At 37.0% G+C, this 25,000-nt stretch overlaps 1 protein-coding gene and 1 long non-coding RNA gene across 5 annotated transcripts in view; both read right to left on the bottom strand.

Moving 5' to 3' along the window:
• large2 (LARGE xylosyl- and glucuronyltransferase 2) overlaps positions 1-25,000 on the bottom strand; it is a 118,799-nt gene that overhangs the window by 26,295 nt on the left and 67,504 nt on the right. Inside the window, exons 1-2 of one of the 4 annotated variants that reach the window (XM_015602619.3) lie at positions 22,025-22,316; positions 21,613-21,694 (exon numbers count right to left, since the gene is read on the bottom strand). The exons of 1 other annotated variant lie outside the window; for it this stretch is intronic. The gene's annotated coding sequence lies outside the window, so the exon portion shown is untranslated. Of the gene's footprint in view, positions 1-21,612; positions 21,695-22,024; positions 22,317-25,000 lie in introns of those variants that run through there. 2 more of the 4 variants (XM_015602621.3, XM_049483760.1) reach the window with 2 other exon arrangements.
• Positions 1-25,000, bottom strand: part of LOC125804628 (uncharacterized) — a 94,437-nt gene that overhangs the window by 31,642 nt on the left and 37,795 nt on the right. The window lies entirely within an intron of this gene.

The following is a 25,000-nucleotide window of genomic DNA, read 5'->3' as shown; positions in this document are numbered from 1 at the left end:
CTCGGGCTGATGTTCTCCTCCAATCAGGAGCTTTTAGTTCACTACTGAACCCATTTGCAGTTTTCACACCAGCACTATTTGATTCAGTTTCAAACGAACTCTGGAGTGGTTCTCTAATGGTGAGAACGTGATATGGTCTCGATTCGAACCAGCTATCAAATATACTCCTATTATTTGAGCTAATCTGCTGATAAGTCTCAGTTTAATCAGATATAGTAACCAGATCATATACTGCTTTAAACAAACGCTGTCTCCGCTGCTGCTCCATGCTGGACAAAAAAAACAGGAGCACCAGTGAGTTCAGTAGCTCCTCCATTTCCACTCGCTGTTGTGTTTAGTTAATGTGGATCTCTGTGGAAATGCATGCCCAAAGTGTAATTACAGTGCGCGGCAGTGGACAAATAGCTATTTTATTAAACGCGAGCAGACGAAATTCAGAGATGTGTTTCCGGACGGAACTAAAATTACTGGAGGACCCGGAGTTCAGAGAAAAACAGTAGATAATTCAGCCTGTAATTTTCTCAGAGGACGTCTGAGAAAAACACACACATGGTCGTTACGGACGGGAATAAAATCACAGAGGATAAAAAAAACCCATAAAAGAGAAAATTACCCCCGAACCCCATGAGAAACTAATCCCATCCAGAAAGGGCTTTATATTTAAATTTGAAAGTAAAAATAAGAAAATGTTGAATGAAGAAATAACCCTGAAAAGAAATGAAACACCTTTCATCATTTTAGTGTGGGAGGTTTCATGGCTAAATTGGAGCAGCCTGGTGGTTAATCTTCATTAATTGCACATTGCACCAGTAAGAGCAGAGTGTGAAGGTTCAATTAGCAGGGTAAGAGCACAGTTCTGCTCTAAATATTGCAATGCACACAACATTATGGGTGACATACCAGAGTTCAAAAGAGGTCAAATTGTTGGTGCACGTCTTGCTGGAGCACCTGTGACCAAGACAGCAAGTCTTTGTGATGCATCAAGAGCCACGGTATCCAAGGTAATGTCAGCATACCACCAAGAAGGACCAACCACATCCAACAGGATTAACTGTGGATGTTGTAAGAGGAAGCTGTCTGAAAGGGATGTTCGGGTGCTAACCCGGATTGTATCCAAAAAACATAAAACCACGGCTGATCAAATCACGCAGAATTCAATGTGCACCTCAACTCTCCTGTTTCCACCAGAACTGTCCGTCACCACAATCAATTATTCTGGTCTAAAACCAGGTGTTTCAGTTTGCCTTTCTGCTTGTTTGTTTCCTCACACTCGCCACGTTACACTCTCAAGGCCTCAAAGTGGAGTTTTCACTGTCACACTTCCACCCACACACACACAGACACACACACACACACACACACACACCGTACACACACTGTGTGAAACCTCAGGGCCAGCTGCTCGGATAAAGCGAGAAGAGCACGTGAGGAGAAAGGACTTGGTAAGAATGTGAAGAGAAGTATTGGAGGAGGAGGAGTGATCCTGAGTACAGACAGAATAGCAGAAAATAAAACAGAAGAAGGCATTCCTGATTCAGAGCGCTGTTAGAAAGTATGTGAAATATTCACAGCTTTCCTAATGTCTGCCTGAATCTTAATCTGACCTGAAATGTGGCCAGACCTTCAATTAAATTCTTAAAAACTAGCAAACGAGTAACATATTTCAATACTTCAATTTTAGATTTAATTTATTAAGGAAAATCAGCCAACATGAAAATGATACAGTATCTCACTGCCAGCCCTGATGCTGTCAGTCTGCCCATTCAGGACAATGGTTCTCCGAAAGACTCCATTTCCCAGCATTCTCAGACCATGAACTACAATAACTCTGCTGAACGCTTGACTCTGCAGCGTTCAGCCTCGCCCACCTTTTGATTGCTCATTTCTCACACCTGTTTGTATCAGTATAAATAGCCCTCTGTTTTCTCTGTCCCCCGCCGAGTATTATCTAGTTTTTAAGCGCTGTCACGACGCATTTTCCTTGCTTTCTTTTCTTCTGGTTATCGACCCATTTCGGCTCTCTAGTTTTGTTGTGGATCTTTAGTTACCGACCGTGCTTTCCTCTCTGACTACTCTCTTGACTTTTCCCCAATTATCCTGCTTGTCTTACCGTGTACAGACTCTGGTTTTGGCTCTACATTCTGGTATGTTGCTGTTTATTGCTGCCCTATTGTTTGCTTGCTGTACTGTGTACACCAGTCTCTTTGGGATCTGTGTTTATAACTTATCTCACCTTGTCCTGGCCCTGCTGACAAACTGAGCACACCCCTCACTTTTATGTAAATATTTTACCACTATTTATCTTTTTTTATGGGAGAAGACTGAAGATATGAAACTTTGATATTGTACCTAGTGAAAAAAAGTAGATTAAAGTATAGTAAGCATTATTATACTATAGTGCACTAAAGTGTTCTTGTAGCCACATTATTATTAATCAGTATATTAAAAGAGGAAATTTAAAATTGAATAACTTATTTTTTGTACTATATGTATGTATTATACTTTAATTGTATAAAAATAGTACAAAAGTCTTACTTAAATTGTGCTAAGTGTACTTAACTGTACTAAAATGGAACTATTTTAAATATGTCACGTCTGGTGCTGTTAGCTCCTCTGTCCCTTCCACACCCAGCTCTAACGGAGGTTCTCAGGTCAACAACTACATTACCCAGAATGCACCACCCGCTGACATCACGCACTCACCTGATCACGTGACACCTCACCTGCTTCCTCCAGGAAGTCCTGAGTACTGATTACTGGCACTATATAAGAGCACTCCACACAAACACCCACGCCGCGTATTGTAGGTTCTCCTCATTACAAAGCGTTTCTATATCTCTTGTCTCAGTTTATCTTGTGTATGACCTTGCTTTTGTTTTCTTGACGCCGATTATTGCCTTGCCTCTGATATTGGTTTGCTTGTGTATTACCTGGACTGTGTTTTCACTACTGCCTCTTGGATTACCTCTGCTGCTGGATCTCTCGTGTATGAACTCTGGACTGTCTCTTGTTTATGGTATGGTTTTGTCTACATTGCTCTGGTTTCTGGTGATTAACTGTTTTCTGTATCAACCACGTATTACATCTGTTTATTTTTATAATAAACATATATTTTTATCAGTATCTGCACGTGTCTGCAATTCTGTGCTCATCATGACAAAATATACTTATGTAACATTTTAAACATTTAAACTACTTAATGTATGTAACCCTATATATATTTTAAATATGCTTACAGTAAAATAACAATACATTTAATATAATAAGAGTATTACAAATGTATCACTATTTATTATACACAGAGTATATTAGAAATGTACTAAGAATTGATGATAAATATATGTGATCTAGTTACATTAGAGTACAAATATACATGCTTCTTGTTTCTGTCTTTTGTAAGTAGCACACTTCTAGTATACTTCTTTGAGAATAAAAATATATTTTAATATACTGTACTACAATTTTAGCAGGTTACAAATTTACACTTTTTTTATTTGACATTTAAATGTGTTACTTAACACTGTATCCTATAATTTACTTATACTTATATTTTTCTAGTTGTAAAAACCGCCCAATAGCACTACATTGAGGAAACCTGAGTTTTCCGGTAAGCAGTCTACAGTCTAATATACTCACCTCTGAACGAAAGAGCAAAAGAGTTAGCGTTGTGGTTAGCGGCTAATGCTAATGCTGCTGCACCCAGCCTTAGTGCTGGAGAAACTTCACTGAAAAAAAATCCCCCTTAAAACTCTGTACTTCAGTGGAGTGGCTTTACTGCTCCTTAATACCCGACTGGTAAAATTCATACATAAGGAGCACCAGATTATATGGCACACAGTTGATTTTTGTGCAAATAAAAGGATTTTAAGTGCACCTTATAGTGTGAAAAATACAGTACTTTACATTATATCAAAGTGTCATAAGTGTACTCACTTTTGTGAGATACTCTAAGTATAAATCTTTGCTTTCTGCACCTGTTTTGACCCCTTTAAGCATTAACTCTTCATTTTTTTAGAGTTTTCAGTTATTGATGATCAATCCTGCAGTTCCTGGAGTTCCTGGAGGATTGATCTTGGATCAGTGCTGCATTAACTCAGCATTGCTGGTGGGCTTCCTTACATAAGTTACTATATCTTCTAGGGACCAGGAGTTCACAAACTTTCGCAACTCACGGCTTACTCAACCCACCACAGAACGCCTCACAGCCAAATCTATACAAAATACAACACAACAATCAATATATCCTGTCAAATTGACTGATAACCTGTAGCTGACTCTGGTATAATTGTTGCTTTCATTGTGAAAGAGCCTGTTTTTAAAACTCGTACGATAAGAATGCAAGATCGATCAATGAGTTTGACCTAAATATATATTGATTATCTTGTATTAATACTTTCAGAATATCTGTCAAAATGAGAACCAAGTCTTTGGCCAACACTTCACTTGCAGTACCACTGTGGTCCACTGGGGGAGCACAGCCCACAGCTTTTAAATCACTGTTGTAGATTTACTCATGAGCTCAGGGTCATTGTCTTGGTGCACAACCCACTCACAGATACACAGATCTACGGTAATTTTCAGATTATAAAGTGCACCGGATGTCATGTTTTCCTTCTAATTTAGCAGATCTCACTGCTGCTGCTGCTGGTGGGATAACTAAGTTAAGGAAAGCTAAGCTAAGTAAGCTAATTAAAAACTCTAATTCTTAAAAGCAACTCTAAAAAACATACTCATTACAGATAAAAAAATTATTCATAAAGCATTATAAACATGATTATACATATATTTTTTGAAAATGTATAACCTATCATAGCCATGTTTGTAATGCATTATGACTGTGTTCATAACATGTTATACGTCAAAACCAAGATACACAGTCCCAGGTTGCAGACTGCATTATCACCCAAAAAAGCTGCTAACTTATAAACACACCTGTGGGATAGATTATTAATTATCGCTAGCAGTTAGCCGCTAATGCTAATGCTGCTGCACCTAGCCTTAGTGAAAATCTGGAAATCTAAGTTTACTGTTAATAAATGGAAGCACTTTACTCACAGTTTTCAGGAGAAAAATCTGTGTAGATTAACATCCAGTGTTTATTTAACTTTTTAAAGATATGTGGTAAAACTTTCTATGAATGTCATCTCATAAAACAATATAAGCTGTGCTTATAATATGTATGTTAAAATAGTATATATATATATATTCGTGAGTAAAGTGCTTCCATTTATTAAGAGTAAGTTTAGATTTCCAGATTTTCACTAAGGCTAGGTGCAGCAGCATTAGCATTAGCGGCTAACTGCTAGCGTCACATGTGGCTCTTTGCCTGTTATTGTGCAGCTTTTCCATTTATAATAAAAAAATACATATTTATATAAATGTAAAATACATTTAAAATAGAAGGGCTAAAAGCTAAAACATAAAATTTGACAAATAAAAAGACAAAATAATTAAAATAAATAACAAAGTAAAAAAGAGAAACAATTGATTGATTGAAATCGAAATGATTAATATTGCACATTTTGCTCAATAAATCTAAGTAAAACTGATGTTTTTTCATTATTTCTTTAAATGCCCAGTGAGCAAAAAGACATTTACAAGTTCTGAAAAATATTAGCAATTAATTTAAGAGATGTCCTAGCAATCAGAAAGTTTTTGAAACATATTTTAAGGACGTAGAAAAGAGCACTTTGTTAGCGGACATCTTTGCCGGATGCTGAAAAGCCACATTTAGACAAATTACTTTATTTAAAAGCTTTAAACGCTGCCAAGATAACTTTTAACTTGATTAACTGGCTTCTATGTTTTTTTTTTAGTAATATTAACATCTTTTATGAGCTAATTTAAGTCAGACCAGGCTAAATTATCTCAAATTGCACAAATATTTAGGACCGTATCTGTCCTGCACATCTCAACACAGTTAATGTATGTATAGTATGTGAATCAGCTCAAAAACAGCATTTATTTTAATGCACAGCTCTGGAAAATAATAAGAGAGCACTTAAAAATTAAATTAAAAAACCTCTGGAATATAATCAAGAGGAAGATGGATGATCACAAACCATCAAACCACCAAACTGAACTGCTTGAATTTTTACACCAGGAGTAAAGCAGCATAAAGTTATCCAAAAGCAGTGTGTAAGACTGGTGGAGGAGAACATGAGGATATATTTCTAACATACTTATCTCGAAATATACTTTTGTACATTTTTAGCAAAGTGTGTTAAAAACAGCTGTTACAGTAGTTCACTTAAAATACAATGCATCATGTAATTTTTTAGAAGGTAAATTAAATTACTACGTTGTTAAAATGTTTTAAAAATATGTTTAGTTATTACATTAATATAAAAATTAAAATGTATGTCAATGCTCTGTAATTATAATTAGGAAAATATAAATATAAGTAAATAACACATTTAAATGTCAAATAAAAAAATTAAAGTAAATTTGTAACACTCTCAAAATTGTAGTACAGTGTATTAAAATATATTTTTATACCCAACAAAGTATACTAGAAGTGTGCCGCTTACAAAAGTCAGGAACAAGAAGCATAGTTGTACTCTGAATGTAAATAGATCACATATATTTAATATCAATTCTCAGTACATTTAGTAAATGTTACTTAAGTATATTCAAAATAGTTTAATTTTAGTACAGGTAAGTACACTTAACACAATTTAAGTAAGAGTTTTGTACTATTTTTATACTGTAATTAAAGTATAATAAGTACAAAAAAAGTTGTTCCATTTTATCTCTCTTTAAATATACTGATTAATAATAATGTGGCTACACGAACACTTTAGTGCACTATAGCATAATAATGCTTAGTATACTTTAATCTACTTTTTTTTCACTAGGGAAATTACATGCTGATTGGTTTATTTCATGTTATGCCCAAAATTAACCACACCCATGATTAATTAAAAGAATTAGCACATGGCTTTTGCTTGTTTCGAGTCAAATAAGGTGTACTTTTCCTGTTGTTACGATAGCAAAGACTCTCTCTCTCTCTTATCCCCTTTCTCCTATTTCTACCCCTGAACAGTGGCTGCCGTCCAGTACAAAAGGTCAGCAGTTGTGATACCAACTGGTCAGGTAGCCGCAGTGTGGCCCCCTGCAGCCGGGGGGCGCCTTTCAACTCCGGCCAGCCGCCCTCCTCAACCAAGCGCCCCTGCGGCTAATTACCCCCGGCCTGCCTCCCCCGTCCCCTAACGAGCTGGACATAACGAGGGGAGGCTGCTGATCACGAGAGCGTCAGTGTGAATTCATCACACTCGCCTTTTATTCCGACAGAATACGGTCATGTGACCAAATGAGAGAAATGAAGACCAGAACATAAGAAAGAAAAACAGATGAAAACGTTTGACTGGCACTTTATCAAAAGCTCGCCCTGAATCTTGAAAATATATCAATATTAAAATTCCTCAGCAGAAAGAGCTGGATCTGGACTTGGAGCACAACCTTCTGCAGCTAGCCACCCATGCTAATGCTGACACTAATGCTCTCTACAGTCCACAACTTTTAAATGACTGGATTGCTTATAAATACATAAAATAATAAACACTAGAGATGTACTTTTGTATTTTAACCTGGATCTCGAATGCCCTTATAAACACTCCAATCACCAAAAAAAAAATTAATCCATTTTCTGTAAATCAGCTAAAAGAGTTCTTCTACGAGCCATTTGGAGGTGTAGATCTGTTGAAGAAATATTTCCATTTAGGTCTGCTGGTGATCCTCAGACAGTACACAGTACAAAGGATTAGCCAGCAGACTTTGTCTGAGGGAGGAATCTGTACCTACTTTTAAATAATGAGTTTTTACACTAGAGCAGGGGTGTCCAAACTTTTTTTGTTGGGGGCCAGAAGGAGAAATATATTTGAAGTCACGGGCCACAGACTCTGTAATAAAACAAATAATGAAATATACCACTTTAAATAATATATTTTCCTGATTATTTCATTTACACACCATTTTACTTGACTTACTATCTTTATCTTTGACAGTGTTGTGTAAACTAAGATTTTTCTAATTGATGTTTAATTTCATGATGTCTCTTAATAATAAACTCCTTAATTACGCCAACTTTTAGACTCTTTGGCCCGTTTTTCTGCGCGAGAAATGAGCACTTTCTCCGCTCTTAGACTCTTTGGCCCTTTTCTGCACTAGAAATGCGCACCCTCTCTGCTTTTAGACTCTTTGGCCTGTTTTTTTGCGCTAAAACTTCACTCTCGCCGCTTTTAGACTCTTTGGCCCGTTTCTGACACCTAGCGTTCAAACTTTGAATCTCACATTATAAAAACCTGCTTAACAGCGGGCCAACTTTCATTCTATTTCTAAAATACCTCGCGGGCCGTAATTTGGACACCCCTGCTCTAGCACTATTTAGCACTAGCATTTCAGCCACTGACCTAGTCTTAGAGTCTCTGTAAAACACCAAATCCACCGGAGATCCTATTTAAACCGATAGTTACACACAGAGGTGGGTAGTGCAGGTCCAGAAAGTCAGAAACTAAAAATCCAAATAACCCCGGGGTCGATTTTTACTTTTAACTAGTGTAAACAGAACTATTTGTTCTTTAGCACTGAATTACTGGGTAAAGTATATAAACACTGATGTGTTATTCACACAAATAACACAGGAATGAACTGCATGCTGTTCCTAGCACTGTTAGCTCCTCCTATCTGACGAGACGGCGCCGCTGCCCGGCTTCAGCTCTGCCTGTGGGCGGTCCCGAGCCGAGGTGGGCGGGGCCACGAATACTAATTCACAAGTTGATGTAGACACGGTGCTTTTCCTTATCGACTCGTTTATTTTTCTGAATATTTTCTTTTACTAGCTGCTGCAGAGAATGAGGAAGAGGAAGAGTTTCATCATGTACAGCATCATAAACAACTCAGAGAGACCCACTGTATTTCACAAACAACAAGTAAAAGAGGATTTAAGCAGGAAGGAGACCTTTAATAGTTTTCATGTCTTTAAAATTAAACTACAATGTAAAATAAAATAATGAAATAAAGAAATAAAGATCAACTCTGAATGGGTAGGTGTGTCCAAACTTTTGACTGGTTCATTCCGTCCCCATTTATTGTATAATAAATCTAATAATAATGGAATTATGATGACAGACCAACTCTTACTGTCTTTACTCTGAATCAGATAACACTCCACATCATCACACACACAGCTCACCTGCCTGCCATCCCTCATCTGCTCTTCATTAACATTCCTTTACTACACACACACACACACACCTTCACCCATGAGCTCACACACTCTCACTCTGGCTCAGGTTTTGGCTCGGGGGTCTGACTGCACCGGACCTGCTTCATCTTGTTCATGTTTCTTCAGCATTAGGTAACAGGTACAGGTGAGTCTGCATTAACACTACCTGGGTCTAAAGTGAACATGATCAAAACTGAGCACACACCTGACCTTCTCACCTCCTTTCACTTACTCTTTACCTTTAAATACACACCTGCTTACTAAAAATAAAGGCGAGAAATGAAGACGACTTTTCTGTTTCCCTAAATGTCCTTTTAATAGACGGTTCTTTAAAGGAATACTAAGATTAAAACACTTAAAATTGTCAATGGTCAAAAGAGTCATTTGTGACTGGATACCCCTCTTGAAAGAACACCACGATAACGATGATACTCTATCACAACTTTATCTTTAAATACATTCCTGCTTACTAAAAGTAATGGCAGAAATGAAGACCATGTTTTTTTTTCTTTCACTGGATGGTTCTTTAATGACATACTAAGCAAAAACACTTAAAAAGGTCAATGGTCAAAAGAGGAATTTGTGACAGGATACCCCTCTTGAAAGTACACCACGATAACGATGATACTGTATCACGATTCTGTGATTATGTGATACTGACAAAGAAAGAATATATCAACCTTTTGACCTCCTTTTACTTCTTCTTTATCTTTAAATACATGCCTGCTCACTAAAAATAATGGCAAGAAATAAAGATAGACTTTTCTTTTCTCGAAATGTCCTTTCAATAGATGGCTCTTTAAAGGAATACTAAGCCAAAAAAACACTTAAAATTGTCAGTGATCCAAGGAGTCATTTGTGACTGGATACCCCTCTTGAAAGTACACCTTGATAACGGTCATACTGTATCACGATACTGTGATTATGTGATACTGAAGAAGAATAAAATACTCCTAAATAAACAAATACCAGGAATTATGGGTTTATTGGTGTTCATTTCACATAATATATCAATCTCTTGACCTCTTTCCACTTCTTCTTTATCTTTAAATACACACCTGCTTCCTAAAAGTAAAAAAAAATCGACATTTTCTGTTCCCTAAATATCCTTTCAATCGACGGTTCTTTAACGGAATACTGAGCAAAAAACACTTAAAAAGATCAATGGTCAAATTGAGTCATTTGTGACTGGATACCCCTCTTAAAAGTACATCACAGAATATAACGGCCAATATTCTTTAGCACAGATTTACCCTATTTGTTTGATTATAGCGGCACAACATGGAGAAATGAATCAGTAACTTTAGTAAGTCAACTTGGGGGGCAAGTCTTAGGGAGTTTACAACAAAAAAAATCCATAATTGATGCCAAGTATTGATAATATATCGCAGGAGAAATCAATATGTTAAAACGCAATATAGATATCATGTCAAGAGTCCATCACTCAGCCCAGTACAGTGAATATCAGAACAGTAACTGGATACCCCTCTCAAGAGACCATTACTAAGCCAATACATTATAAAGCAATAACTAAATACCCCTTTCAAGAGTCCATCTTTTAGCCCAGTAAGTAAAGTATATTTCATGTTGAAAGATAATGCAGAACATTACACAATCCTTGCACAATTATGTCTCACCGATTTTGTCTAGAAAGGTTAATGGTGCATCCAGCCCTGCCTTTAAAAGTTCAAAGTTAAAATCAGCAATCACTCGATCACACTGAAAGAGGATTGGCAGCCAATGTCTGACCCTGAAACACTATTTGGTCCATTTAAACATTTAAACATAGTAGTTTGTAAATTATGATCATGATATAAATAAGAAATAATATATACTACCCTTCACCCCAGCTGCCAATTGCCATTGTTTTTGTAGGTTACTTTATGTCATTCTGAGGTTGCTGATTGACATTCAAATAAATTTATGTGTAATCTTTGAATCTGAACCCCACTGAAAACCTCTGGAATATAATCAGGAGGAATATGGACGCAGGAGCAGCATAAGGTCACGCAAAAGCAGTGTGTAAGACTGGTGGAGGAGAACATGATGCCAAGATGCATGAAAAAAACTGTGATTAAAAACCAGGATTATTCCACCAAATATTGATTTGTGAACTCTTAAAACTTTATGAATATGAACTTGTTTTCTTTGCATTATTTGAGGTCTGAAAGCTCTTTTTTTGCATCTTTTTTTGTTTATTTCAGCCATTTCTCATTTTCTGTAAATAAATGCTCTAAATTACAATATTTTTATTTGGAATTTGGGAGAAATGTTGTCTGTAGTTTATAGAATAAAACAACAATGTTCATTTTACTCAAACATAAACCTATAAATAGCAAAATCAGAGAAACTGATTCAGAAACTGAAGAGGTCTCTAAGGTTTTTTATATATATATATAAATATATATATATATATATATATATATATATATATATATATATATATATATATATATATATATATATATAATGTATTAGAGAGAGAGAAAGAGAGAGGGGTTGTATGGACAGGAGGATCTTTTGTCGAACAAGCAACAAAGCAGAATGCTTACGGCCCACTGGGATAAAAGCTCCAGTAAAGCAGTAATAATGGGGGGGAAGTGTCAGAGAAACGCTGTAGAGGAGAAAAGTAGACGAGCAAAGACCACCAGTGACATTTACAGCCCCCTACTCATCCCATTTACACCAGGACACGCACATAAAAGCACATAAAACTACATTATACCACATAAAATCCACATTTAACCACATAAAACTACATAAAACCACAAAAACCGCAGAGCATGCAACCTTTACATCTCCATCCATACATCCTATACAGTCTCCTCTCTGCTGTGATTGGCCAGACCACACTCTGACCGCCTTAATGGTAAAAGCAGTGGCAGTGACTGACCTCTGAACTGCTCCAGACTCCTGAGATCATGTTTGTTCCTGTTTTTACTGCAGACTTGCAGCATTTTTATTCCCTTTTCATTCAGTTCTTTCATTTTCTCACAGTTAAAGCTCTTTCACACCGATCTGTTTTTAACCTCGTGAGACCTTGCTTCCTTATATCTTCTCTTTTTTTTAAAAAGCATTGATCCTTTGGAATAATATGGAGACAATGCCAGTACCAGCTAGTTTATATATGACAAAATTACACTCAGATGGCGGGAATCCCAGACAGAAGTTTCCACAGCCAGTTCGGACCGAAGCAATTTGGCAACCATATGATTACCACCTATAAAAAGGTTTAAATTTTCAGCACTAGAAACCTAGGTTTTTAATTTCTACATTTTCGTTTTAAACATGCTCTGACTTTAAAAATCCAAATACTGCATATACCGAAATATACAACTACGTTGTCTTGTATTTTTTGGGAAAGTCATCCAAAATACTTAATTTAACCTTCAGGAATTTAAGGAATATCTTGGATTTCAGGTAGTTAGACACTATTTTAAGTTTGTTAGCTTTAATCATTTAGCTCCAGAGCAGAAACAATCTTAAGGTTAAAAATCCATCTCCTTAGATCTTGATGTTCCTATTACACAGTGCATAACATAATCAATAAGCTTACAACCCATGGCATTGTAGCTAACCTCCCTGGATGTGGACAGAAGAGAAAAACTAATGGTTGCAACACAGGATAGTCCAAAAAAATAGTTCCAAAGAAATTCCCGCTGTCCTGCAGGCTCAGGGTGCATCAGTGTCAGCGTGGACTATCCAAACATTTGAATGAAATGAAATGAAATGCTAATGCAGGAGACCTAAGAGGAAAACACTTCTAATAGAGAGAAATAAAAAAGCTAGACTGCAGTTTGTGAAAACAATTACGTAAATAATCTCAGATCCTTCTGGGAAAAAATCTTGTGAACAGATGAGACCAAGATATTAAAAGATAGAAGATAATGTTCTACTTGCAAACTATTTAACAAAAACATTAATGTTGATTATAAAAATGTGTTGACTCTAGATTTCAATGTTCTTTTAACGAGTAATTGTAAATTGGTAACATCACTACACTACACTACACAAATTTCCTGAAGGAAACGCAAAAATGCCTCCCACCATTTGCTATGTTGGTTGCTATGGTATTGCTATGTGGTTGCTAGGTGCTTGCTATGGTGACTGTGGTGGTTGCTAAGGTGTTGTTAAGCGGTTGCTAGATAGCTGCTGGTTTATCCAATAGCTCCTCAATACACACACAGTACTGGAGAGCAGGGGACAGGGCCAAATTCGAATGACAATTGTACAAAAAACAGACATCATCTCATTTTGTACAGCATATTTTCTGAAAGAACTCGATAAGTTCTATAAGTCGTCCGATTTTGGTCATCGTATCTCAAAAATTGTGATGTACACGGGATTTCAATTTTCTCCCCAATCATTTTCAATGGGAAAAAAGTGTAAATTTACAAATTTTTTTTGCGAAAACTGCTTGTTTGATCAAAAAGCTGTATACAAGTACGCATAGCACCATCAGGGAATTGGAACAGCGTCGATATCTTGATAACTGTGGGACAAGAAGCGCGGCGACGAGCGTTCTCTATACGCAACCGTAATAATCGACACACTAGTCGACTAATAAAATAATCATTATTTGCAGCTCTATCGAACAGCACATCTATCCATTCTGCTTCTTCTTTTTCTCTTTATCTGTTCTTTCCTATAGACCAGCGAGAGGAAATCCATCTCCGTGGCTCTGATGTCAATCAGCCGGTGCTGTAAAGTATGATAATGTGATTAAAGAGGGCTGGAGTAATCTGTGTGGAGTGGACGTTAGCATTAGCGCAGCGCTGCCCTTTTAAACGAGGGGCTTTTTAGCTGTGCGTATAATCAGAGACGAGAACGCTCTGATTAAGACATAATCACCTCAATGCCATCCCCCCCAACACACACACACACACACACACACACTCATACACACTTACACACACCAGTGCACAGTATACTCTTCTACACACATACACACACTCACCCAACACTTCATTACTCACACCATACAGCTCCATTATGCACTCCATCTATTGCTCTATATGCTACTTTTACCAGCATGTACTGAAAATGCACAGTACTTACATAGTTATTACTCATCAATTACAATTCAGGTGTGCCAAATCGTATCGTATGCAATAATATCACCAACATTTTTAAAATAATGTGAACCATATTATACCTTGAAATATGGTGCCATACCACCCACCCCTAATTATTAGTACTCACCTTAGTTTACTACTTTTTTTTTACTGGTTTTAACTGAAGAAAAATTCACATTGTTCTCATTCCCCATTAAATATCTACTAGAGCCAGATTATATCTGTCCAGTATCATTTATTTTACTTTAATCCTGGATATATGGAGATATTTGGAGAAGTGTTTTATTATTAGTATTATGACATTCTGGACCATTGACTTCTGATACAAATCTGATAAAACTTGCATTTTTTAATATACCAGTTATACAATATATATATAACATCGTTATTAAGCATCGTCATTGCGATGTGCGAATGCGCAATAATCACATCGCAGGACGTGTGATGTCACTTAAGGCAATTATATCAAACACAACATGTTGCAGCGTTTTGATTCTTGACACAAGAAGTAGATACACAGCACTGTCTCTGTGTCTGTGTGAGTGACACAATGCTGCTGCCTGAGAAGCGCGAGGGGGCGGGGCAGGAGTAAACACGAGGTAACCTCTCGCATTGGCCTCCATCCACATGGTTGGGCACGTGCTCGTAACGTGAGCACATGTTGAAAGCTGTGCACCTCAGTCCAGCACAGTTTAGCGGTGCAGATATTTCCAGTTACAGCTGAATTTATGCTTTTAATCCCAGAAAAACTACACTCTTCTTATTCACCTTTTAAAAAGCAATTTAAATGCCTGATTAAAGGGCTGATTACTGTTGTTTTGCTGTTTTCCTCGAGTTTTGATAACAAATACACACCAACATGCCCTTAATCCAGCTGTGCAATCTGCAATTGGTACACTATTGATCACTAACATAGGATTTATATAGATATATCACTTATGTCAAATAGGTTTTTATTCATTAACCATCAATTACACGATTATTAACCATCTAATGCATCTAATACCACCCTGCAAAACTTCCTACCAATAATTACACCTCTACCTGATGAAAATAAATGAATAACACTGTCTAAAGTGCTGCCACTATGATCAGGAGATTGATGGTTTCAATCCCGGTTATGCAGCTTGCCATTAGCGGCTGGAGCCCTGAGAGAGCACAACTGGCCTTGCTCTCTCTGGGTGGGTACAGTAGATGGCGCTCACCCTCCTGGTGTTTCGGCATCACTATTGATAGGGGGAGTCCTAATAAATGGGTTGGATAGTTGGCTTTGTAAAATGGGGAGAAAATGGGATACTTTTTTTTTTTATTTATCTAAAAAAATAATACTACAAAAAACATCTAATCTACACAGCCACTAAATAACTACTGTACATAATCAACCACAAAATATACCATAGAAACATCCTAGCAAGACCTGAGCAACCATGTAAAACCCCCAGAAACCAAAACTGAAACAAACGTATCGAATATTCGACTGACTGTTGATGACTGTAGTCTAGGTTGTATTGAGTCAGTGGAGCACCTGCGTTTTCCGTTGCCAAGATACAGGAGTGGTACACCAGAAACTTACATGAACACAGCTTATTTCCAGACGACCACGCCCATCAGAGTAGAAATACTGTATTCAGAAGCACTGTTGCTATTTAAACAAAGCAGGAGGATGGCGGGAAAGTTGACAGTTTGTTGGGTGTTTCTAATAAACTGGCCACTCAGTGGGCAGCCGGTGTCAGTCAGACTCATTACCACAGAGCTTTCTGTGCCGTACAGATGCAGAAAAGCAGAAGAGGAAGAGTCTAGTGCCCAAACTCAGAGCTTCAAAGTGTCTCTTCCCATCTTTAAGCCACCAGAGGAGAACAGACAGCCCGTAAGAAGTGCTCTTCAGAGGCTTTGCACTGAGGGATCATGGGATATCAGTCATCCGTAGTCCTCCAGTGAGTCTGTCCGTGAGTCTGAAACCGTGTGCATTAGGAGGCTAATCTTCAAAACCTCTCTCTCTTTTTCTCTCCATCCTTCTCATACTCTCTCGCTCTATCCTTCCTTCTTCTCTTAATATCCCCTCGCTCGCTGGAGACGTCCCTTTGAGGCTTTAAACCCAGTTAATCTCTCTCTCTCTCTCTCTCTCTCTCTTTTTCTCTCTCTCAGTCTCTCGCTTTCTTTCACTAAATCTTCAACAAATCAGTGTCTCAGACTTCACCGACCACCACGACTCAAACCAGTGAGAGAACAAGAGAAGAAAAGATGGAGAGAGGGATGATGAACAAAGAAAATTAAGAAAAATAAATATGATTTAAGGATGAATTAAAGAAGTTAAACTTACATTTATAGCACTTTTCTAGACACCCAAGGACGCTTTACAATCATGTTTTAAACACAACCATTTAGCTGATGCTCTAACAAGTTTAATCCTATTACAGAGATGAGCCAATGCAGTGTTAGGAGTCTTGCCCAAGGCCTCTTATTGGTGTAGATCAGTATAGTCACCCAGATTGGAAATCAAATTCCAGGCTCCCACACAGATGGTGAGAAGTGAGAAGCATCAGCCAATCACACACAGCGTACTCTCAACCAGAAACCACCATCCAACTGGAAGACTGCATCAGGCACTGAGGAGTTAACCCAGCACCAACCACCAATCCATATTTGGGACATGAAACATATGTATTGAACATGAAAACTCCACCCAGGTATGGACCTGAACCCAAGACGTCAGTGCAAGAGAGTTATGGTAAAGATCAAAAGAGAAAACGACAGATTGAGACGAAAAGAGACAAGAAAGAAGACACAGAGGAAGAAAGAGAGAGAAAAGAGACAAATTAAAAATAAAAGTCAAACGAAGAAGTGGGAAAGAAAGATGAGTGAAAGAAAGATGGAGTAAGAGAGAAAGACACAAGAAAGAAAAAGCAAGAAAAGAAAAGACAGAGGGAGAAATAAAGAAAAAGAAACAGATAAAGAATAAAAGATTAAAGGAACAAATGCACAGCAGTATACTAAAGAGATTTGGGAACCAATAATAAATTATTTTAAAAGGCCATAATTATCATTATTTATTTGTTTATTTAATCGTTCTTTATTTTGTGTGTGATTGTCTGACCAATGGGCTTTATCTACTATTATTATTATTATTATTTTATTTTATTTTTTTGTTATTTATTTATACATTTAATTTAAGTTATCATCAGCCCTGTTTTCTTTTAAATTGATTATAAAACAAAAATGTGACTAAAAAATATAAAAAATGAATAAAAGACAAATGAAAAAAATGTTCAGATGAGTGAGAGAAAAGAGAGAAAGAGTGAGAGAAATGTGGAGTGAGATAGAAGAGAGACATAAAAGACACAAAGCGTGAAAAGAGAAAGAAATAAATGACAAATAAAGAAATGAGACAGATGAGTGAGAGAGAAAAACTGAAAAAAATCTAAGAAAGAAGAACGAAAGAGAAAGAAAGAGATAAATGTCTGAGAGAGAAGCAGTGGAGAAGACCAAACAACTAGAAAAAAACAGAGAGATAGATAGATAGATAGATAGATAGATAGATAGATAGATAGATAGATAGATAGATAGATAGATAGATAGATAGATAGATAGATAGATAGAGAGGAAAAAGCCTCCAGCAGTGTTGATCATCTGCCAACTCTAAGAGGAGGAGGTTTATGGAAACAGATTTATTTTATTGATTCTTACCAATAAATGGCTAATTGGCTGATTGCCAGCTATAAAATCTCATGATGGGTCACAATAAAAGAGTGTACTTTCCTCAAGAGCTGCTGGAGCTCCATAAATCACTACAGCAAACCATTTAAATACAGTCCTCCACCCCTCCATCCCTACATCAATTCACCCCTACATCAATTCACCCCTACATCAATCCACCCCTTCATCAATCCACCCCTCCATCACTCCACCCCTACATCAATCCACCCCTCCATCTCTTTCACTTTCACAACACTTTCTCTCCACAGAGTTCACTCTGCACTCTATATGGTCCATACTGTAAATACAGAATACACAGTCAAGACAGTCTATATAGTCTAAACAGTCTGTAGAGATAGCCCGTACAGTCTATACAGTCCATACAGTCTATACACTCTATAAAGACTATACGGTCTATACATTACATGGAGCCCATGCAGTCTATACATTCCATAAAGTCCATACAGTCTGTAGAGTCCACTGTCCACTGTATATGTCCAGTATATACAGTCCATACAGTTCATACAGTCTATACAGTACATAAAGTCTATATAGTCCATAAAGTCTATACAGTCCATACAGTTCACTGTCCATACAGTCTATACAATCTATATAGTCCATAAAGTCCATACAGTCTGTAGAGTCCACTGTCCATGCAGTATATACAGTCCATACAGTTCATACAGTCTATACAGTACATAAAGTCTATATAGTCCATAAAGTCTATACAGTCCATACAGTTCACTGTCCACACAGTCTATACAATCTATATAGTTCATAAAGTGCATACAGTCTATACAATCTACAGTATATAGTTCATAAAGTGCATACAGTCTATACAATCTATATAGTTTATAAAGTACATACAGTCTACACATTCTATATAGTTTATAAAGTACATACAGTCTATACAATATACAGCTTATAAAGTCCCTACAGTCTATACAATATATATAGTCCCTAAAGTACATACAATCTATACAATCTATATAGTTTATAAAGTATTTACAATCTATATAGTTTATAAAATCCATACAGTCTATACAGTCTGTATATATACTATATAGTCTATAAAGTACATACAGTCTATAAAGTCCACAATGTGTACATTTCCCACTGTTAACACAGTTTTACAGTTAATTAAGTTCACACAGCCTATATGACCCATTTAGTCTATATAGTCATTAGAGTCTGCACACTCTGAACAATCTGTACAGTTTATATGGTCCGTACAGTCCATACAGTCTAAACACTCTATACAGTCTACACAATCCATATCATCTATATAGTCATTACTGTTCTTATAGTTTACAGTTAATATAATCTACATAGTCCAGACTGTCCACACATTTCATACAATCTATATAGTGCACACTGTCTATTTAGTCTTTACAGTCCATACAATCTATATAGTGCACACTGTCTATTTAGTCTTTACAGTCCATACAATCTATATAGTCCACACTGTCCACACAGTTCATATAATCTATATAGTCCACACTGTCCACACAGTCCATATGATCTATATTGTCCACACAGTCTATACAATATATATAGTCCACACTGTCCATTTAGTCTTTACAGTCCATATATTCTATATATACCACACTGTCCATACAGTTCAAACAATCTATATAGTCCGCACTGTCCACACAGTCCATACAATCTATATAGTCCACACTGTCTATTTAGTCATTCCAGTCCATATAATCTATATAGTCCACACTGTCCACACAGTTCATATAATCTATATAGTCCACACTGTCTATTTAGTCATTCCAGTCCATATAATCTATATAGTCCACACTGTCCACACAGTTCATACAATCTATATAGTCCACACTGTCTATTTAGTCATTCCAGTCCATATAATCTATATAGTCCACACTGTCCACACAGTTCATATAATCTATATAGTCCACACTGTCCACACAGTCCATATAATCTATATAGTCCACACTGTCCACACAGTCCATACAATCTATATAGTCCACACTGTCTATTTAGTCCTTCCAGTCCATATAATCTATATAGTCCACACTATCCACATAGTTCATATAATCTATATAGTCCACACTGTCCATTTAGTCTTTACAGTCCATATAATCTACATAGTCCACACTGTCCATATAATCTATATAGTCCACACTGTCCATTTAGTATTTGCAGTCCATATAATCTACATAGTCCACGCTGTCCACACAGTTCATATAATCTATATAGTCCACACTGTCTATTTAGTCTTTACAGTCCATATAATCTACATAGTCCACACTGTCCACACAGTCCATATAATCTATATAGTCCACACTGTCCACACAGTCCATACAATCTATATAGTCCACACTGTCTATTTAGTCCTTCCAGTCCATATAATCTATATAGTCCACACTGTCCACATAGTTCATATAATCTATATAGTCCACACTGTCCATTTAGTCTTTACAGTCCATATAATCTATATAGTCCACATTGTCCACACAGTTCATATAATCTATATAGTCCACACTGTCCACACAGTCCATATAATCTATATAGTCCACACTGTCCACACAGTCCATATGATCTATATTGTCCACACAGTCCATACAATATATATAGTCCACACTGTCCATTTAGTCTTTACAGTCCATATATTCTATATATACCACACTGTCCATACAGTTCAAACAATCTATATAGTCCGCACTGTCCACACAGTCCATACAATCTATATAGTCCACACTGTCTATTTAGTCATTCCAGTCCATATAATCTATATAGTCCACACTGTCCACACAGTTCATATAATCTATATAGTCCATACTGTCCACACTGTCCATATAATCTATATAGTCCACACTGTCCACATAGTTCATATAATCTATATAGTCCACACTGTCCTTTTAGTCTTTACAGACCATATAATCTATATAGTCCACACTGTCCACACAGTTCATATAATCTATATAGTCCACACTGTACACACAATCCATACAATCTATATAGTCCACACTGTCCACACAGTCCATACAATCTATATAGTCCACACTGTCCACACAGTCCATATAATCTACAGTACTTTGCAATAGTTTTAGGCACCTAAGCAAATTACACTTTTCTTGCTTTATCTCAGCAATATGAGTGTGTCAGCAGCTCACCTGATTTAAACATTTGCGCAATACTGTATATAGTCCATACAGTCCATATAGTCCACACAACCAATACAGCCCATACAGCCCTTAATCCATCTGAACAGACTACACACTGTCCATTTAGATCCATTACATTACGATAATTTTTATTATTATGCCATTATCATGCAAAAACCTCCTTATGGTACATTCTGAAGCATCTATCATTTATAACATTTAGACCTAATATAAATCACAACTTCCAGATTTACATATGCTAATTTATAACCTCTACCCAGAAAGCACAATAACACTACACTGAACTGTGGGAGATACATGCTGGTCCTCCTGCAGTGCATGTGAATGTGATTTCTGCCTAAGCTGCTTCTCTGTATTGTCTGTATGCAAGGACAATTGAAGCCAGAAGCCACCGGTCACCATCATTACCATTACCATGAGTAACAAAGCAATTAACATAACATAATGATCCGCTACTGTTCCTTACCTGTAGTTCAGCTCCGACTGTGAGAACGTGGGGAGCTCTGCGGCCTGCTCCAGCTTCTCTACTCCACGCTTACAGAACTTTTCTACACACACACACACACACGGCTGAGCCCTCAGGGATATATAACACACACCTTCCCTTCTGTTCTCTGTTAACACACAACTGTAGAACACTGCATTCAGCGAGAAACTGACAGCGAGAAGAGGGAAAGTAGTGCTGCAGAGAACTGTAAAACTCTACAACTCAAAAACTCAGGTATAACACACTCAGATCTACCAGAGAGAGAGAGAACGAGAGAGAGAGAGAAAGAGAGAGAGAGTGTGAGAGAGAGAGAGAACGAGAGAGAGAAAGAGAGAGAGAGAGACAATGGCTGCATTCAGAGAGAGAAGAGAAAGCAGAGTATAATCTTTACCTCAGAGCAGCAACAATCCAGCCTTCCTTCTTTCTTCAACTCTTTCCATTCTCTCTCTCTCTCTCTCTCTCTCTCTCTCTCTCGCTCCCTCTCTCTCTCTCTCTCTCGCTCTCTCTCTCTCTCTGACAGCTGAATGAAACTATGGACTGACCTGCAGAGATTTTCAGTCAATACAATTCGCCGCTGGCAAACTTTGAACTTTCCTGCCTTCCTCTAGGAGTGTATCAGAGTGTGTGTGTAGCTGTGTGTGTAAAGGGGTGTGTGTGTGTGAGTGGGAGTGTGTGTGTAAAGGTGTGTGTGTGTGTGTGTGTGTGTGTGTGTATGTGAGTGTTTGCTCCTCCCTCTCCTCTTTCCTGAAAGCATGCCTTGGCAGGTTTGCATCTGGCTGAAGGATCAAAGACTCCTCCTCCTCCTCCTCCCTCACCTCTCTCTCTCTCTCTCTCTCTCTCTCTCTCTCTCACACACACACACACACACACTCTTTTTCACACACTTTTTACATTGTCTATTATTTTCTGTATTTGTCTCTTTCCTTTCTCTTTTACTCTCTCACTTCTTTCCTCTTTCTTTCATTTTTTTATTTTTTTCTCACTCACTCACTTTCTTAATATACACTTACTTTTTATTCTATGTCTCTCTCTCTCTCTCTCTCTAATTTTCTTTTTTTTGCTGTTTTTCTCTGTATATATTGTTTCTCACTTTTTCTCTCTCTCTGTTTTTTTCTCCTATTGGTTTCGCATTTACTTTCTCTCTCTTTCTCTTATCCTTCTCCTTTTTTACCCTATTCTTTTCTGCATTTGACTCAACGTCTCTCTCTATATATATTTCTTTCTCTTTTACTCCCTCACTTCTTTCCTCTTTTTCTCTTTTTTTTCTCACTCACTCACTTTCTTTATATACACTGACTCTATCTTTCTTTTTTATTCTATGTCTCTCTCTCTCTACTTTTCTTTTTCTGCTGTTCTTCTCTGTATATATTGTCTCTATTTTTTTTCTCTCTTTTTCTCTCTCTCTGTGTTTTTTCTCCTATTGTTTTCGCATTCACTTTCTCTCTTTCTTCTCCTTTACACTGTCTGTTCTTTTCTGTGTTTCTGTATCTCTCGTCATCTCTCTCTCTCTTTTCTTTCTCTTTTACTCCATTACTTCTTTCCTCGTTCTCTCTTTTTTCTCATTCACTTTCTTTATATACACTGACTCTATCTTTCTTTTTATTCTATGTCTCTCTCTCTCTACTTTTCTTTTTTTGCTGTTTTTCTCTGTATATAATGTTTCTCACTTTTTCTCTCTCTCTGTTCTTTCTCCTATTGGTACTTTCTCTCTCTTTCTCTTTTTCTTCTCCTTTACACTGTCTATCCTTTTCTGTGTTTCTGTATCTCTCGCCATCTCTCTCTCTCTCTTTTCTTTCTCTTTTACTCCCTTACTTCTTTCCTCGTTCTCCCTTTTTTCTCATTCACTCACTTTCTTTATATGCACTGTCTATCGTTCTTCTATATTCTTTCTCTCTCTCTTTTCTTTTTAGCAGTTTCTCTCTATATATATTATTTCTCCATTTCTCTCTCTTTCCCTCTTTCTTTCACTCACTCACTCACTCACTCACTCACACACACTTTTTTACTCTCTCTTTTCTTTCTCCTTTACACTGTCTATTATTTTCTGTATTTGGCTCTATCTTTACCTTTTTATTCTTTGTCTTTTTATTTTTCTTTCTTTTTAGCAGTTTCTCTCTCTATATATATATTATTTCTCCATTACTCTCTCGTTCTCTCTCTCTGTTCTTTCTCCCACTGCTTTCTCATTTACTTTCTCTCTCTCTATTTGGCTCAACTCTTGTCCTCTTTCTCTCTTTCCTTTTTTCTTTTACTCCCTCTCTTTTTTCATTCTCATTCACTTTCTTTCTATGCTCTGTCTATATCTTTATTTTTTATTCTATGTCTCTCTTATTTCTCCTTTACCCTCTCTGTGTTTCTCCTTTTGTCTCTCTCTCTCACAATATGTCTACCCTTTTTATCGTTTATTCCGTCTCTTTCTTTCTCTTTACCTAATTTTTTCTCCCTCCAATTTATTTCTCCTTTATTCTCTCTCTCTTCTCTCTTTCTCTCGCAATTGTCAGCTTGATCATTTTGCTGCTTGCATTTTTGGTTCGATTGGAGACATATATTTGATATTAGTGTGTGTCTGAGAGTGTGTGTGTGTGTGTGTGTGAATGTGAGTGTGTGTGTGTGTGTGTGTGTGAAGGGGGGGGGGGGGGGTGTCACCTTCCAAATGGCTTCAGCTGCATGACAAAAGGCAGGGAGTGGAGGAATGCAGGAAAAGTGCAAAGTCTACGTCCAACATTAACCTGAGAATCTCACACTGCCGTCTCAGAGTGTGTGTGTGTGTGTGTGTGTGTGTGTGTGTGTGTGTGTGAGAGACAGTAAACAGTAGCTAATGCAGGGCAGTTTAATCTGGTGTTCTTATCAGACTCTTCTGTTATCTTTAGAACTGAACTAAAATACTCTATATTTTACTCTAAAGCTCTGTAAAAAATAAGAGACCAATTAAAATTAAAATGATGAGTTTCTTTGATTTTACCAAATTAAAAACCTCTGGAATATAATCAAGAGGAAGATGGATGATCACAAACCATCAAACCACCAAACTGAACTGCTTGAATTTTTGCACCAGGAGTAAAGCAGCATAAAGTTATCCAAAAGCAGTGTGTAAGACTGGTGGAGGAGAACATGATGCCAAGATGCATGAAAAAACTGTGATTAAAAACCACCAGGGTTATTCCACCAAATATTGATTTCTGAACTTTTTGAATAGGAACCTGTTTTCTTTGCATTATTTGAGGTCTGAACAAAAGCTCTAAATGAGAATATATATATATATTTTTTTGAATTTGGGAGAAATGTTGTCTGTAGTTTATAGAATAAAACAATGATGTTCATTTTACTCAAACATAAACCTATAAATAGCAAAATCAGAGAAACTGAT

The sequence above is a fragment of the Astyanax mexicanus genome, chromosome 9 (assembly GCF_023375975.1).
Source record: "Astyanax mexicanus isolate ESR-SI-001 chromosome 9, AstMex3_surface, whole genome shotgun sequence".
In the NCBI taxonomy this organism is placed as follows: Eukaryota; Metazoa; Chordata; class Actinopteri; order Characiformes; family Acestrorhamphidae; genus Astyanax; species Astyanax mexicanus.
This window is presented reverse-complemented; position numbering and strand designations above follow the sequence as displayed.